Here is a 15,099-nt window from a genome sequence, read left to right as displayed (position 1 = left end):
GACCTTATTCTGAAGATGAGGCTAGGTACCACCAGCAAGGACCCTTTGTGTCACATTCATCTCCAGGATATTTTTGGTTGATGAGTATTGTTTCCTTGCTCAAATACCCCTCTCTCTTTCTGGTCAAGTTTTTATTAAAAGGGGAACCTATAAAGTCCCATGGGCAGTGCAGAAGAAAAATCCCCATCTCTGAAAATTTATAAACCCTTCAGGCAGTGAGGAAGAAATTAATAAGCCCCGGGTGCGGTGAGGAAGAAAAATCCTCATCTCTGGAAATTTAGAGAGCTCTCAGGTGATCCAAGCCCTGTGCTTGAAGCAAGGACCAGTGCCTAGCTGGGCTTTTCAGCTTTCATTGACCTGGAGGTTACTTTTGTTTCCTTGGAATATCTTTGTCCCAGATAGCCTATCCCATATTTACAGAAGGAAATTTTTCTCAGGTTCCTTGGTTTCTCCCATGGGGACAGCTATAGACCACATGTCACTACAATTTGGTCCAGAAAATGTGCAGGTATTTAATTGGCAGAAATTAGCCAAAGACAACACTCATCACTGTTGGCCAACCTGGAGTAATCTTGATCAGGACAAAATTAATTACATTAAGTAAATAAATAAATTAAGAAACCATTTGATGAAGCTGGCAAGAAAATCAAATATCTTGAGTGAGATGCTTTTTATTAGTGGCTACTCAAAACCACCAAGCAAGAAGCTGAAAGTAATTTGGCCTCTGTTAAAGAAACATCAAACAAATTAAAACAGAAAGAGACAGAAGATCCAATTTGTGCATTCCAAAGCTATGTCCAAACTCTTTCCCTAGACAAGCAGAAGTGTATAACTCAGTTAAAATGGATCAGGAACTTGCATGTTTGACAGACCAAGCTACCTCTCCCAGAAAAGATTTATCCACTCCTCCATGGAAAAGATTCACCCCTTCACTCTGAGGATAAGGAAGGTAAAGAGCCTGGGGTCAACGCTTCAGCTTATTCTGATGGGGTGCTTGGGAGCTTGTGCTTGGACCCCAATTCCAAGATCACATTTCTCCCTGGCTTCAAAACACTATCCCTGATGGTTTTCTCCCCAGCCCAAAGACATTATGTCTATCAGTGGCTCATGAGTGGGCCCCAGTAAGAAAAACTAACTTTCCCCACAATTCCTCATAAGCAGATCCCCAGTAAAATAAACTAGCCCCCTCACAAGAACAAGCTGACCTCTGAAGAAATTCTCTTGCAAAAACAGGACTATCTTGTAAACACAGAATTATCGTGTATTGATTCCCAAACTTATCATATTCAATCCAGAGGTCAAGCCACAGTCATCAACTCTCGAAACTATCTTGCTACAGACAGACCAAAAGTACAGCCCTGAGAAACCGCTTCATCTGTTTCCAGTAGTGAATGAGGCCAGTGACCAAGGTTGAATGTTATCACCTAATTAGCATATCTGTCAGATAATCCACTACTCTTCCTATATAAGCTTTAGCATCATTCCTGTCAAGTTGAAAGTTCCTTAAGGAATGAAAGTTTCCTAAGGTGCTCTGCCCACTATGTTGGCAATACAATAAACTTTTGCCACCTTGGCCACCAAACAGTCACTTTGTTTGGAGTTTTCTTTTGTTCCTGATTTTTATTGTTTGCCTTGGGCTCTGTTGCCTATCTGTTTTGTGGACCCTTCCAATTCCATCATAGCTCCACCCCTCCTCACAATCCCCGCCACCCCTTTCTGCCTTCCTCAGTGCTAAAGAAGGGGAAGGAACTCAACACCCCTTCAGGAGTCCCCTTCTTGGATATATGCAAGGGGAAACCACACAGGGTAACAAAACTGTGTTTCAACAGATTATGCCGCCTTGGTCAGCAGTGGGCCCTGTGGCCACCCTGACCAAAATGGGGATGTGAAAATACTCTTGAGACTAACATGTCTGTTTTCCATGAGCTATCTTACTATACAGATGTAGTGGACCCAAAGTCAGCCTATTTGCCAAAAGGAGCCAATCTGCAGCGAGTCAAAAGTCTTGTTCACTTCCAGATGCCTTTGCTGGTGCTGAACCATGTACTTCAAATCAGCTTAAGCCAGCCCTGTGGTCAACTGTTGCTGCAAAACATCCTACTTCTATGACCCACCTGTTCCTGGGAAAGTCTGTCCATCCTCTACCCTAAACCCTCCTTAAATGTCACCTTTGTGGTTTTCAAGCACAAACAGCCCCTGCCTCTCCTGGGCTGTGCGATCCATCACCTAGCCCTGGGTGCATGTCTAATTTCTCTTTTTTAAATAAATAATTCTGTTCTGACTCCACCAGAACTCTTCTCTATTTGGGAGGTGTGTTTTTCCACAGTTTACAACAACTACCTCCATGATCTTCTAGGCCCTCAGACCTGGCCCTGTTTCCCCTGCATAGAAAGTTCCAGTGCCTTGCTAGGCCTTCTAAGCTGACTACAAAGTCTTCTTTTTGGCATTCACAGCCCCATTGTCACCAGGACACATACGGGCCATGATGCTCACTTGCCTGCCCTTTTTTTGTTTTCCTTTTAAAATTTATTTATTTTTAGTTTACAACATTCACTTCCAGAAGTTTTTGAGTTCCAAATTTTCTCTCCCTCCCTCTCCTCCCCCCTCCCCCCCAAGATGGCATGTAATCCAACATAGGTTCTACATATACCTTCACATTCAACTTATTTTCATTAGTCAAGTTGTAAAGAAGAATTATAACCAATGGAATGAACCATGAGAAAGAAGAAGAAGGAGAAGAGAGAGAGGGGGGGGGAGAGAGAGAGAGATAGCACAAATAAGTTTGCTTCCTTTCAGACTCTAATTCTTTCTCTGGATGTTGATAGTTTTTTTCATCATAAGTCTTTTGGAGTTGTCCTAGAGCTCTGCATTGCTGAGAAGTTAGTCATCACAGGCACAATGTATCTGTAATTGTGTACAATGTTCTCCTGGTTCTGCTCCCCTCACTCAGCATCAATCCACGTAAGTCTTTCCAGGTTATTATGAAGTCCTTCTGCTCCTCGTTTCCTATAGCACAATAGTATTCCATTGCATTCATATACCACAACTTGTTTAGTCATTCCCCAATTGATGGGCATCCCCTTGATTTCCAATTCTTTGCCGTTACAAAAAGAGCTGCTATAAATATTTTTGTACATACGGGTCCTTTTCCCACTTGTGTGATCTCTTTGGGATACAGCCCTAGAAGCAGTATTTGCCTACCCTTCTTAAAGTAAGAGGCAATGTACCCATGGCAACAGCATGATACCCTTAAACAGGGGGTCCCTACCTCTGATGCTTCTCAGTTGCCCAGGTAAGGACCAATGAGGAAGTCAGGGGAGGAAGCCCCATTCAGCCCATCCCTTTCTTTGGGTTCATTAAGCTTGACAGTGCCCGTTTGGATTGGGGTGGAGAGGGGGACAGGTGTGGGGGATAAGGCCTGAAGTAGAGAGCAGTCACAAGAGACAAGGTGCTGGGAGAGTCTGTGGTCCATGGGAGGAAGGGCCACAGATCAGGTCCTTTTTCTCTTCTTCAAAGTCCCCATTTCCCTCTCCCATTGTGCTTGCTACCCAGATCCTAGAAAGGAATAAAGATTAACTCAAGAAGGTTCTCTCCCTGAAGTACTGGTTACAAGGGCAAGTGTTCTCTCCAGGAGATGCTGGCTGCTTCTTCTCTGAGTCCTCTTGTGATGAGTGAAATCTGAAATAACTGAGGAAACAAAGGTTCAAGCTTCCAAGCATATCGCTGTATTAAGCAATGTGTGCCAACTACCTGACACATGGGAGCAGGCCTACTCAGCTTGGCACTGGACCCCAAATATGGGGGAGATCGATTTTTATACATTAAAAGAAAACAATTAACAGAATATTTACCAGAATACAAGATTAGATGATCTGATTTCTAACTGGAGGAAAAATGATGGATTTCCCAATTTGGCAGGGGGGAAGAGTGAGTTTTGGTCATGTTGGAAGGGGGCAACTGGGTTTTTTGAGTCTTTCTTTTCTCCTGGAATTGGGAGATCCTGATTAATTATATTCATCTATGAAACAATAGATGACTTCTATCATCTAATTTCCCATGAATAATTGGCAGAAAAACAATAGGACAGATTGGTAATACATGTGGCAGCACACGATAGAATCAGATGCCGTAGAATCTGATTGGTTCTCTTGATTCCACCCCAAACCAGCCTCACTTGATCTCAACAATTTCCCCACTTTGATTAATGTGGGAGTGGCCAGCCCACTTCCCCATGAATCACTTACCTGTAAGTGAAATCTATAAGGTTTTTTTATAATGATAATCAGAATTACATATCAAGAAAAGACCACTAGGAAGTATCCTCTCACATAGCTTGGTACAGCTAACAGAGAATCTAAAACCAATGATGATCATGTACAGACCTTGTTAAATAGACTCTAGAGGTAAACTAAGTCAGGCTACAGATCAGACTACTTGGAACGCTCACAATGGATTAATTTTGAGAGGGGAGATTTACATGTCACCAATATAACTGAAAAGGCCAAAGCTATACAATGATGATCATCAGTAGTAAATAACATGAAGTCTCTTTGTATCTTAGGAACCCACTCCTGGTGTCTATTTAATCAGCAAATTTGGAGTCCAGATGTCCCATGTATTCATCTGGTGCCCGGAAATATCTTCTCTTGGGCATTCTGGAATGGGCCTCATTCTTGGGGCATCTGCAAAAGGAGCTCTGCTTCTCTGGTTCCAAATCACTTGTAGAGATTCCTGGATAAACCTGCTAAAATCTTCCAGTAACAAGACTTAGTACAGTTTAATACAACCTACTACATTTGGTTTTCCAGTAAGTAGTTCATGTGGTAAAACCCAGCTCAAGCCTTATGGAGCTGATCGTATTAATAACAGAGCTAGAAGGACACCAAATTAGGAACCCAAAATTCTCTTTGAGACTTCAGAGAATTTCGGTTTTTATGTACCATTTGCTGTTTCTATCTTACCTAAACCTTGTACCTGATATAGGAATCCAAAAAATAAAAAATCATGAGGGTCTAACTTGTAAAATGAAGCCTTCTGTCTTTTAACATTAGCACCCAAATACTTTAAAATGGAAACATAGTTTCACTTTCTTTACAATTATCAATACAATGTTACATATTAAATCCTTAATGTAGTTGTGAGAACTTATTACTAAAACACAAGCAAAGCCCAAATTTTCATACCAAGTGCTTTAGGAAGTCAATCATATATGTATGCATACAGTGCTTATACAAAATAGTCTAATTCTGCTGGTTTCTCAAAATTTATTATTCCATTTAATTAGAAAACTTTCACATTCCATCTTTGTCTTATTAGTTTGTCTCAGATTCCCCCTTTAGGAGGATATCATCTATATATTATAATTGACCCACAAATACAGATTAAAATTGTAAGATTTTTCATACTTGCATCCTATTATAGAAATGTCATAGTATCAATCTATTAATTAATAGATTTAGTATTGTACTTACAAAACGTCTACTACTCACCTGTTCTGATTATAGAACTTTGCTATAAAAGGAAAAGGTTATGTTTTAGGTATGGTTATATAATGAAGTTTAAGAACCTAGACGGGCAAAAATAGGATCCTCTCCTCCACTCCTTGTCCAAAGTTTGCTATGAGAAAGAGTGAGTTTTCATTTGAAAATATTTGGTTCTCACTTATAAAAATTATAAAAACGTATAGGGTGGTTTAAAGATGTAACTTCTATATATTAATATGAGTCAACTCTCAGGTGTTTGCTGTATGTCTGAAACCCCAGAATATGGTTTATTTTCATTTATAAGTAAAGGATAAATGAAATGTAATTATTAGGGAAATATGAAGGAAATTAACAACATTCAAGCTCTAAGCTATGATTAATGAAAATTTTCTATTTGAGGTAAAAACTCTTGGGACTATGATTTAATACTGTTTTGAATTTTGATTACAGGGATGGTTTATCTGAATTGTAATGAAACCAATAATAGAAAAATGGCATGACAGCAGTCTGAGAACTGAAATAAATGGATGTCTGTCCCTGGGAAAAGCTGAAGGGACACCTTGTCATGACCTAAGGTAGGATCTTCTCTCAGTTTCTTCATTGTGCTATTTCCTTTCTAAATAGGAAATTTCCCCTCATTCATCCTGAGCCTGGCTTTTGATACTGTATGAATAATGTGGGATTTTGGGACAGAACTCCTGAGACTGTAAAATCCCTCCAGGAGCTCACTCTTGCTAAAACACTCTCCCAATGCTGATCACTTAGGTAAAGTTTACTTGAGTTAAAATCATTGAGATCTTTCACCATTGTCATGTCTCTGACCGAGCCAGAGCTGCAGTAAAAGTCAAAGCAGCTAAAACAAACTCCTTTCCTCCCAGATCAGATTAGGAGAAGATAATGCAGGAGAACCGTAGGGAAAACTTAAATCATCCTTCCCCACCTGGCAAAAAGGAAGAGAAGGACAGAAATTCACAGACTGACAGTATCATGACAGTCCTGTGCCCCATGGGTACCTTTGTGGCCCATCCTTTTGGGCAAAGTTTGGAATTGTCACACAGGTCCTATGCATTCTGCCCACTCTGTCCTCAGCAGCTGCAAACTGCCCTAGGCTCAGTAACTTCTGCAGTTGTGGGGGAAGGGTGAGGTAGATGGATTTGGACTTTCTGACTCCCAGAATTGTCACCACTGGGATACTAGCTTCTGCTCTAGGTAACTTCACACTTCTTTGTTCCAATTGCAAAACTGTATTTTAATCTCTGTTTGACCTGTTTCCTGATTTGTAAAGGGAAAGTAATAATGATGGTTGTTACGGGATCAAAATGATAATGATTATAAAATGCGTAACATAAAGTCTGGTATGTGATAGATACAACATTATTATTATTATCTCTCTCTGATTTAATGTAATTGTTAACTTTTGAAGTGGTTTTTAAAATACCAGAAGTAATAAGCTGAATAATTTCTATATGTGGTAATCTGGAAATGCAATAGATGTCATCTGAAAATTATTGTTTCTGTATTTCTAAACTTGCATTGTGTTCCCAAAATTCTCTTAGATTGTGGAATTTGAGAAGACCATTGTGTGGTAAGAAATGATATTATAGCAATTTTAATCTGATTTTGATATATGTGAATTGGGTTTCCAAAGGGATGTGATAAAATTTGGAACTGTTATATGTGGGTATAACAAGTAAATAATTAATAATACTAATCTTTAACCATAAGAACAGACTTTCTGTGTGAAAAAGTTTTCTATTATGAGAATATATGTGGTGATTTAAAGTTATAGTTTCAAATGATGAGATGAAAGATTCTCTGTGCATGGAGATTTAGAAATGTATTCACCTAAATTGATAAATGGGTTGTTTCAAGTTTTAAAATGCATAATTATGTTTAGGGCGCTGTTACATTTCTAAATTGTGTAATTTGACAAACAGATGTATCAGCAATATTGAAAAATGTGGTAATCTTTTACAATGCTAAGAGTATTGGGCCTTAGAAATTAAAATGTTACCACTAGTGATTAAAATAATTCCTCTTATAATCTGGATGTTGTTAGATTAAGAATTGTAGTTAATTAAGAAATTGAGGTTATTAACTGAAACAAGAACTTTTGAAACCATCTAGTCATGAATTCTTATCAATCTTGTGTGGTTTTCTGTGTAGAGGAATTCTTATGGAAAAAAGTTTTTAAAGTCCTGGTAAATGTTATTATGTGATAAAGCTAATTAATTGGGTATGTAATTTATAGAAACTAAGTGTCCTCCCGTTATAACACTTTTTGACTAAGGAACTTTGTAATATCTAGGAATTCTGGGCAATATTTGAGAATGAGGACATTTGGCACCAACTTAGTTAATGAATTCCAGCATTTAATGGTTAATTTGCTTTAAGGAAAAAGAAGGAGATGTCTATCATTTTAAAACCTTCTAAATAATTGTCTTCAGGAAAGTTTAGTGAGCATTCCTTTTAACATCAGGATAAAAACAAATTTAAATTGTTTTTTGAGAAAGGCAAATAATTCTAGAAATGTTTTGGAAAATGTGTTGTGATTTTAAGCAAAAGTTAGAACTTATCAATGTGTATAAGATTTGATTCCTGAAGTGTCCCTTTCCTCAACCTGTGAGGTTGGTCATTAACCTCTTTGCTTTGTTTAAGCTGGAATGGATTCCAGTACAGACAGTTATGTCAGTAAAAACCACTAATTTATGAGCTATTTTGTCTTATGGTTGAAATGTAAAGGGAGACTGAGTAATAGGTTTGAAAGATTTGGAAAGGTAAATAAAAGCTTGAGGGGATACGAAAGGCAGATAAGAAAGTTTGGGGACAAACGGGAGTTAGCTAAGCCTCCCCTGTCCTGGGAATGATAGTTTCAGATGGTTTTAGCAAGTTGAGAAAGAGTGTGAGAAAGTATTTAGAAGATGGAAAAGTTATGTAGCTTGATTTGATAATTACTAGCTCAATAAAATTTGGGCAGTCTTATCTGAAGGATATTTATTTGCTATTTAAGATTTTTTTGGGACTACAATTTAATATTGTCTTAAGCTCTGATTACAGGACTAGGTCACATGAAGCCAGTAATGGCATGGCAGGCATTACAAGCTGAGAATTTTTTAGGTGGGTCTGCCTGGGAGCAGTCGTGAAGATGACCTTGGACACAACCTAGGTAGGATCTTCCTGACTCTATTTCCTAATTCTGCTATTTCCTTTCTGAAAAGGAAAATCCCCACCTGGTTACTCCTAAGCCCTGCTTTCAGCACCTAGTGACTACATGATTGACTATCAGATATGACTCATGCCTGGATTCAGACAGAGCTAAGGAAGTTCTTTCCTTCTGTTAAGATATATGACATAGTCCCTCGTTTCTTTCATAGCAAATTTATATTATCAAGAAGTTCTGTAAGCACTATTCTAGATCTATTAGGTAATAGATGAATATTGGAATATCTCTGAGTTATTATAATAGGATACAGGAATGAATAGCTTACAATTTTAACCAATGTTCATGACCAAATAAAGATTAGAAGGATATAGAGATAACATCCTCCAAAAGGAGGAAATGATTAGACAAAGTAATAAGACAAAGATGTAATGTGATAAATGTCTAATTAAATAGGATAGCAAATTTTGAGAAAAAGCAATAGGATCAGATTGATTCCTCTAAGAATTATATACAGATGTGTATGACTGGCTCCAAAATTTATCAGTCATGGAAATTTAAGCTAATAAGTGTGTTTTGGTAATAAGATCTTAAATTTGGATTTTTGCACAAGAAAATTGTATAAGATAGTGGTACAAGTGAAATTGTATCTCCTTTATTAAAGTATCTGTCTGATGATTTTAAAAGGAAGATGAGTTCAATTTATGGTTGGACCTTCACACTTTCAAGGTCTCTTATACCAGGTACAAAATTTAGGTAAGTACAGAAACAGTAGATGATATATGAACTGAAATACTCTGAAGTTAAAAGAAGAGAGCCAAATTTAAGTGATTGTACTAAGTTATATTAAGTTAGAATTGTCTGAGAATTTCTAGATCTGAACCAGAGAAGCAGAACTCTCTTTTACTATCTAGGAACCAGATAACTACAATCAGGCATCTGAAACTTTATTGTAATTGTTTAAACTCAGCCCTGTGTGGCTGGGATACTGAACCATTTATTGTATTTGTTTGAACTTAGCCCTGCGTGGCTGGGACCTATGTTGTGCTGTTTTTCTCTCAATTATCAAATTATATGTGTTCTGGGAGCGCCTGTCAGATATGACTACTTCTACAGCGGCCAACTTGTGGATATGGACTCCTTGGTCCTTCTATCACATCTGATGATTGCCTGTGCTCCTGAGTGGATATCTGAGCCCATAGGACGCCTTGCCCTCCAGTTTCAAAGAGCCTGATGGGGACAGCATCAGACTCAGGCAACCTTCCCAAGAGCCCGGACCAGAACCTGAACGAAGAACTGCTCTTTCCCTTTCTGAGTCCGTTGCGTTCCCAAGACTGTTTACTTGTACCTTTGGTGTCTTTAGCTTATTTTACTTAAGTGCTCTAGTTTCCCCATTGTGCTCCCTACTGATCCCCCTTGCAACTTGCTCCCCTTGCTTGTTTACAAGTAGTTTACAATTACTGTCCATCTCTGGGGATGTCCAAACACAGAAAAAGAAAAAAAAAAACCTGAATCCACCTAGATAAGGATTTTTAGAACTTTTAAGGTAGAGGTTTTTCCATACCTTAATTGGTCTTCAGGTGAAGCTTTCAGCTTACCTTTGACCAAAAGGAGGAAATGTGAAAAATATTATACTATTTTATATCATTTTCTAATTTCAACCAGACCCAGAGCCTGAATTAATGAGTAACTGGATGAAGATCCAGGACCTGGGCTTCTTTGTCCTCTCTAAAAGTTTGCTCAGGAAATACCCTTACCTCTGTCAACAGGGCCAGATCATTCAGGACATTACCCTAACCCCAAGAGAGATTACCTTGCTTAATATTCTACAGGTATATACTATGTTATGGAATGTAATGAGACACAGAGATGCTGGGCTGTAGTTTCAACTGACTTTTGTCAACATCCTTTACAACTCTATTCCATTAAGGAAAATCCTCTTCTTGTATCATGGTTAAACATACATGAGGGTCATAAAAAATGAGGTAATACAGGCTTGCTAGCTCTGCTAAAATAACATATATAAGTTTTCTCATTGCTTTGTTCAGCCAGCCAGAGTTTATACTCTGACTCCTTGTACGTACAAGTAAGCTAGCTTCGCTATGCTTTAAGGGGAAAATAATAAACAACATGGATTTTTCTATCACCTAGCTCTGTTGTTTCCTTCAACCAAATTTTCAGGTTTAACAGTTATCAAATAGGACAGAGAAGGGGACGAGTTCCTGGAACTCCCCCAGCAGTTCTCCCTACAATCTTAAAATGATTCATCTCCAAACATCCAAAATCCAAGATGTTTTTTAGCAGTTAGCCTCTGAAAACCTAAAGTGGGGTTTCCTCCTGCTTATTGGGACAATGTTTAGCATCCGATTACAAGCTTCAATGATGGAAGTCATTCAGCTTCCCCAGCATGCTCAACTCTTGGACTGCATCTTTTCAATAGTCCTTCTGGCTGGCTGCATTTTCCCCTCAGAAATCTTTCAAGATAGAAGAATCTACAAACAATAATAAACCCTACACAAGACAAAGACTTTCCTACATTTTACAGACATAAAACACATACTTGTTAGCCTCCTCATCTCCTACTGAAAGTCTAATCTTAAAGCCTTTCATTTGCCACCAAATTTGGGGCCTATTTAGCATAATTTGAGAATTCTACCTTTTAGTCACCCCTGTATGGAAGTTCCAAGCCAATAAGAATTTTCTTGAGTGGGGGAGGGGTCAATTTAACAACAAGTTCTTTCCCTGGTTTCATTCAAAAAAGACTTTTTTTTCCCAAAGGGAATCCTTCTGTATTTTATTATTACCAGAGTCTATCCTTCCATTAAAGGAAGTATCTCTTAACTCAGAGTTCCCTTAAAGGGACTATCTTTTCCCCAGCAGGGTGGAGGTAAACCATCACCAGCAGTATAGGGTAAACTTTGCCTTAGCTCAGAAGAATCTGAAGTTGAGAGTGAGTTCCACCACCAGGGGGAGGCTTCCATTAAAAATTCTCATGGAGAGAGTGCTCCAGAGAGTTTTTCTGAAAGGTTGTCACCCCGGATCAGAGTCCTGACTCAGCCTAGCTTGGCTCACCAAAAACTGTGATGGGTGAAATCTGAAATAACTGAGGAAACAAAGGATCAAGCTTCCAAGCATATTGATTCATTAAGCAATGTGTGCCAACTGCCTGACACATGGGAGCAGGCCTCCTCAGCTTGGCACTGGACCCCAAATACAGGGGGAGATAAATTTTTATAAAAGAAAACAAATAACAGGATATCAACCAGAATACAAGATTAGGTCATCTGATTTCTAATTGAAGGAAAGATGGTGGATTTCCCAATTGGCAGGGGGGAAAAATGAGTTTTGGTCTTGTTGGAAGGGGGCAACTAGGTTTCAAGGTCTTTCTTTTCCCAGAGTTGCTGATTAATTCCATTTGTCTGCATTTATGAAACAGCAGATGATGTATACCATCTAGTTTCCCCTGAACAGTTTTAGAAAAAAAACAAGACAGAGGATAATACACGTGGCAGCTGTATGTGAGCAGGCCAGAGCAGAAATGTGACCTATGACTCCACAGGAAAATGTCAACTACCTGGAGTAAATGTAGACAGCAAAAGAAACTCCAACTAGCCCATGGGAAAGTTTGCACATGACCCTGGGACATCCCTGGCAATATCCCTTCTTTGTTGTGTTTCTATATCACGTCTGACGCGGCCTGGGGTTGGTGCAGGGATCCATAATGTTACTTTGTCTTGCTGCCATTCAGGACAACTAGCCTCTTATGAGTAAACTCCCTTGAGAAAACCAATCAACTCAATTAACCCTAATAGAATCTATTAATTTTCTTGGAGGCTATGCCACCTACAAAGGGCATAATTCGGGCAAAACAGAATAGTCTGCCCCTTACATTTGGCATAGTGGGAATGATAGTCTGCCTCCTTACACAGCACAACATGGGGTCAGTGTTCATGGGAAAGAATCTGAATGGTTCTCTTGATTTCCACCAAACCAACTCCACGTTGTAACTAGCCATCATTCTTTCTTGTCACGCTTGTATCAGTCAGTCTGTTAGCCAACAAGCATTTTTTAAACACCTGCTGTGTGTCAGGCACTGCTAAGCACTGAGAGAATGAAGAAAAGAAAACAAGGTCCCTGGATATGGGCTTAAGAGGGCCAGAGGATAACCATTCTGAGCTATCCAACAGACAGGTGGAGATGTGAGATCATCAGTGTTGATTGGATAATTGAAAACATGGAGTTCATGAGATCAGCAAGTGACATAGTATAGAGAGGAAAAAAAGGGGAGGGCCTGCAGGTCACCCATGGTCAGCAGGCATGACCCTGGTGAGGATTGGTGAAGAACACTAGACAGAGGTAGAGCAGTCAGGCAAGCGGGAGGAGACCCTGGAGAGAGCAGTGCCACAAAAACCCAGAGTGGAGAGAGTGGCAATGGGAAGGGGGTGATCAAGAGATGTCCAAAAGGGTGAGCTCTGAGAAAAGGCCAGAGTTTGGCAATGAGGAGATCATTGGTAACTTGGGAAAGAGCAATCTGGGTGGAAGGGGGAGGTTGGAAAAGTGACTGGGGAGAACAGTGAGAGGAGCGGAAGCAGAGGGTCATATTGTAGACAGTCTTCTCAAGGCGGTTAGCCAAAAAAGGGAGGAGAGATGTGACATCATGGCTAACAGGGATAGAGGAACCAAGGGAGGTTTTCTGAGGATGTTGGGATCCCATGAACTGTTTGAGGGTAGAAGGAAGCAGCCAGTAGGTGAGAGAGATTGTAGATAAGTGAAAGGGCGATCTACTGGAATGGGCTCACTTGTGAATGCAGAGGGGTTTGCCTTGACAAGGGGAAGGGTCACTCTTCATATGAAACAGGGGTGAAGGCAAAGACAGTGGCTAAAACCACGTAGGAGGCATAAGATGAGGAGGAGAGCATTAGAGGGAGCTCTCATGGGGAAGTTTCTCAGCTGAGAGGACCTCCTAGCTGTTCCTCTCTCTACCAATTCCAGGCATTTTCCTGGGCTGTTCCTCATGCCTCAGAATTAGGGTTAGGTTTCCAAGTTCCAGATAAAGTTCTGCCTTCTACAGGAAGCTTTTCCTGATCCATTCTCAATCCCAGCGTCTTCTCTCTGCTGATTATTTCTGATTTATCTTGTACATAATCTGTTTGTACACGGTGGTTTGCGTGTTGTCTCCCCCATCAGACTCTGAACTACTTGGAAGCAGGGACTGTCTTTTGTCTTCCTTTGCATCCCCAGCACTCAGCACAGTGCCTTGCATACAGTAGGCACATAATAAATGTTTATGACTAACAGATTGACTGAATGACTGTGGGAAGGGTGGCTATGGGGGAGGGGTCTGAGGGGGGAATGAAACTGTGTGGGACGAGTGAAGACCTCTCATAAAAGGGAACAAATTAAATAAATAGAAATAAGTAGGATAGTGAGTCCCATTTCTCTACTTAGATATTTTCCCCTCCACAAGCCTAGCTAGTGACCATAAGGCCCCCGAGGTTAAGAACAGGTCCTGTGTATTTACCTAATGGCGAGAGGCCTGAAAGAAAGAAGGGTTGAGGTGAATAAGTCAGCAACCATAAAATTCTCTGAGGATAAGGATAAGACACAGGATACTCACCCCCTGTACATTGACCCCAAGATAAGAGAACCTCTGTTTGGGGAAGAATGGATGGAAAGCCGAAAAGCCAGGTGCAATATAGATGTGCAGGATTAGGTAACTAACAACTAATTCCTGCTGTCACCGATAACCAAACTGTTTGTTTAATCATCATTGTCATTGTTATTAAGACAGATTTACTACCTTGAGATTGATAGTAGAATGAAACAAGGATGGTGGGAAGTTTATGACTGTCTCCTGCTTGTAAAAATAACCATACTGTTTGTTCCTTGCCATTGTCCCTGGGTAGATTTATCGCGTCTAGATTGTACCCTCAAAGCTTACGTCTGCAAGCTGAGAGGAAGGAGGTTGGGAGGGGGAATTGCGGTTAGGGACCTATATAAACACCCCAATTTTCTGTGTCCAGTGCGCTCTGACACTGAGAGGACCCCCAGTCCTTTCAATGTCCGGGTTGCCCTTTTCTGCAGGATCGTAATAAATTTTCCTTTCTACTTTCACCTTGAGATGCCTCTGTTGTTAATTTTTGGATTCGTAAAATCCATCCCACACAAAACGGTTTAGAAATGAGTGGGATAGCAAGCCTTGCTGCAGTGAGTGCCCAGAGTTTGAGGGAGTGTCACAATGTTTGTTAAAGTCCCCTAGAGTGAGGGCAGCAGCTGGGGAGGTGTGGACTCATTGAGAAGAGGAGAATGTTGTGGAGGTCTGTAGACTCCAGCTACAAGAATTTTGATTGGATGGTAAATATGGCTTGTGTAAACCTCTAAGGTGGAGAGGTTACTGAGTTATGGTGGTCGAAAAGAAGCCATTGACTTGGTAATGGGGAATAAGAAATATTACAA

This window comes from Trichosurus vulpecula, chromosome 4, assembly GCF_011100635.1.
Source record: "Trichosurus vulpecula isolate mTriVul1 chromosome 4, mTriVul1.pri, whole genome shotgun sequence".
Classification (NCBI taxonomy): Eukaryota; Metazoa; Chordata; class Mammalia; order Diprotodontia; family Phalangeridae; genus Trichosurus; species Trichosurus vulpecula.
Note: the sequence above shows the minus strand (reverse complement) of the source record.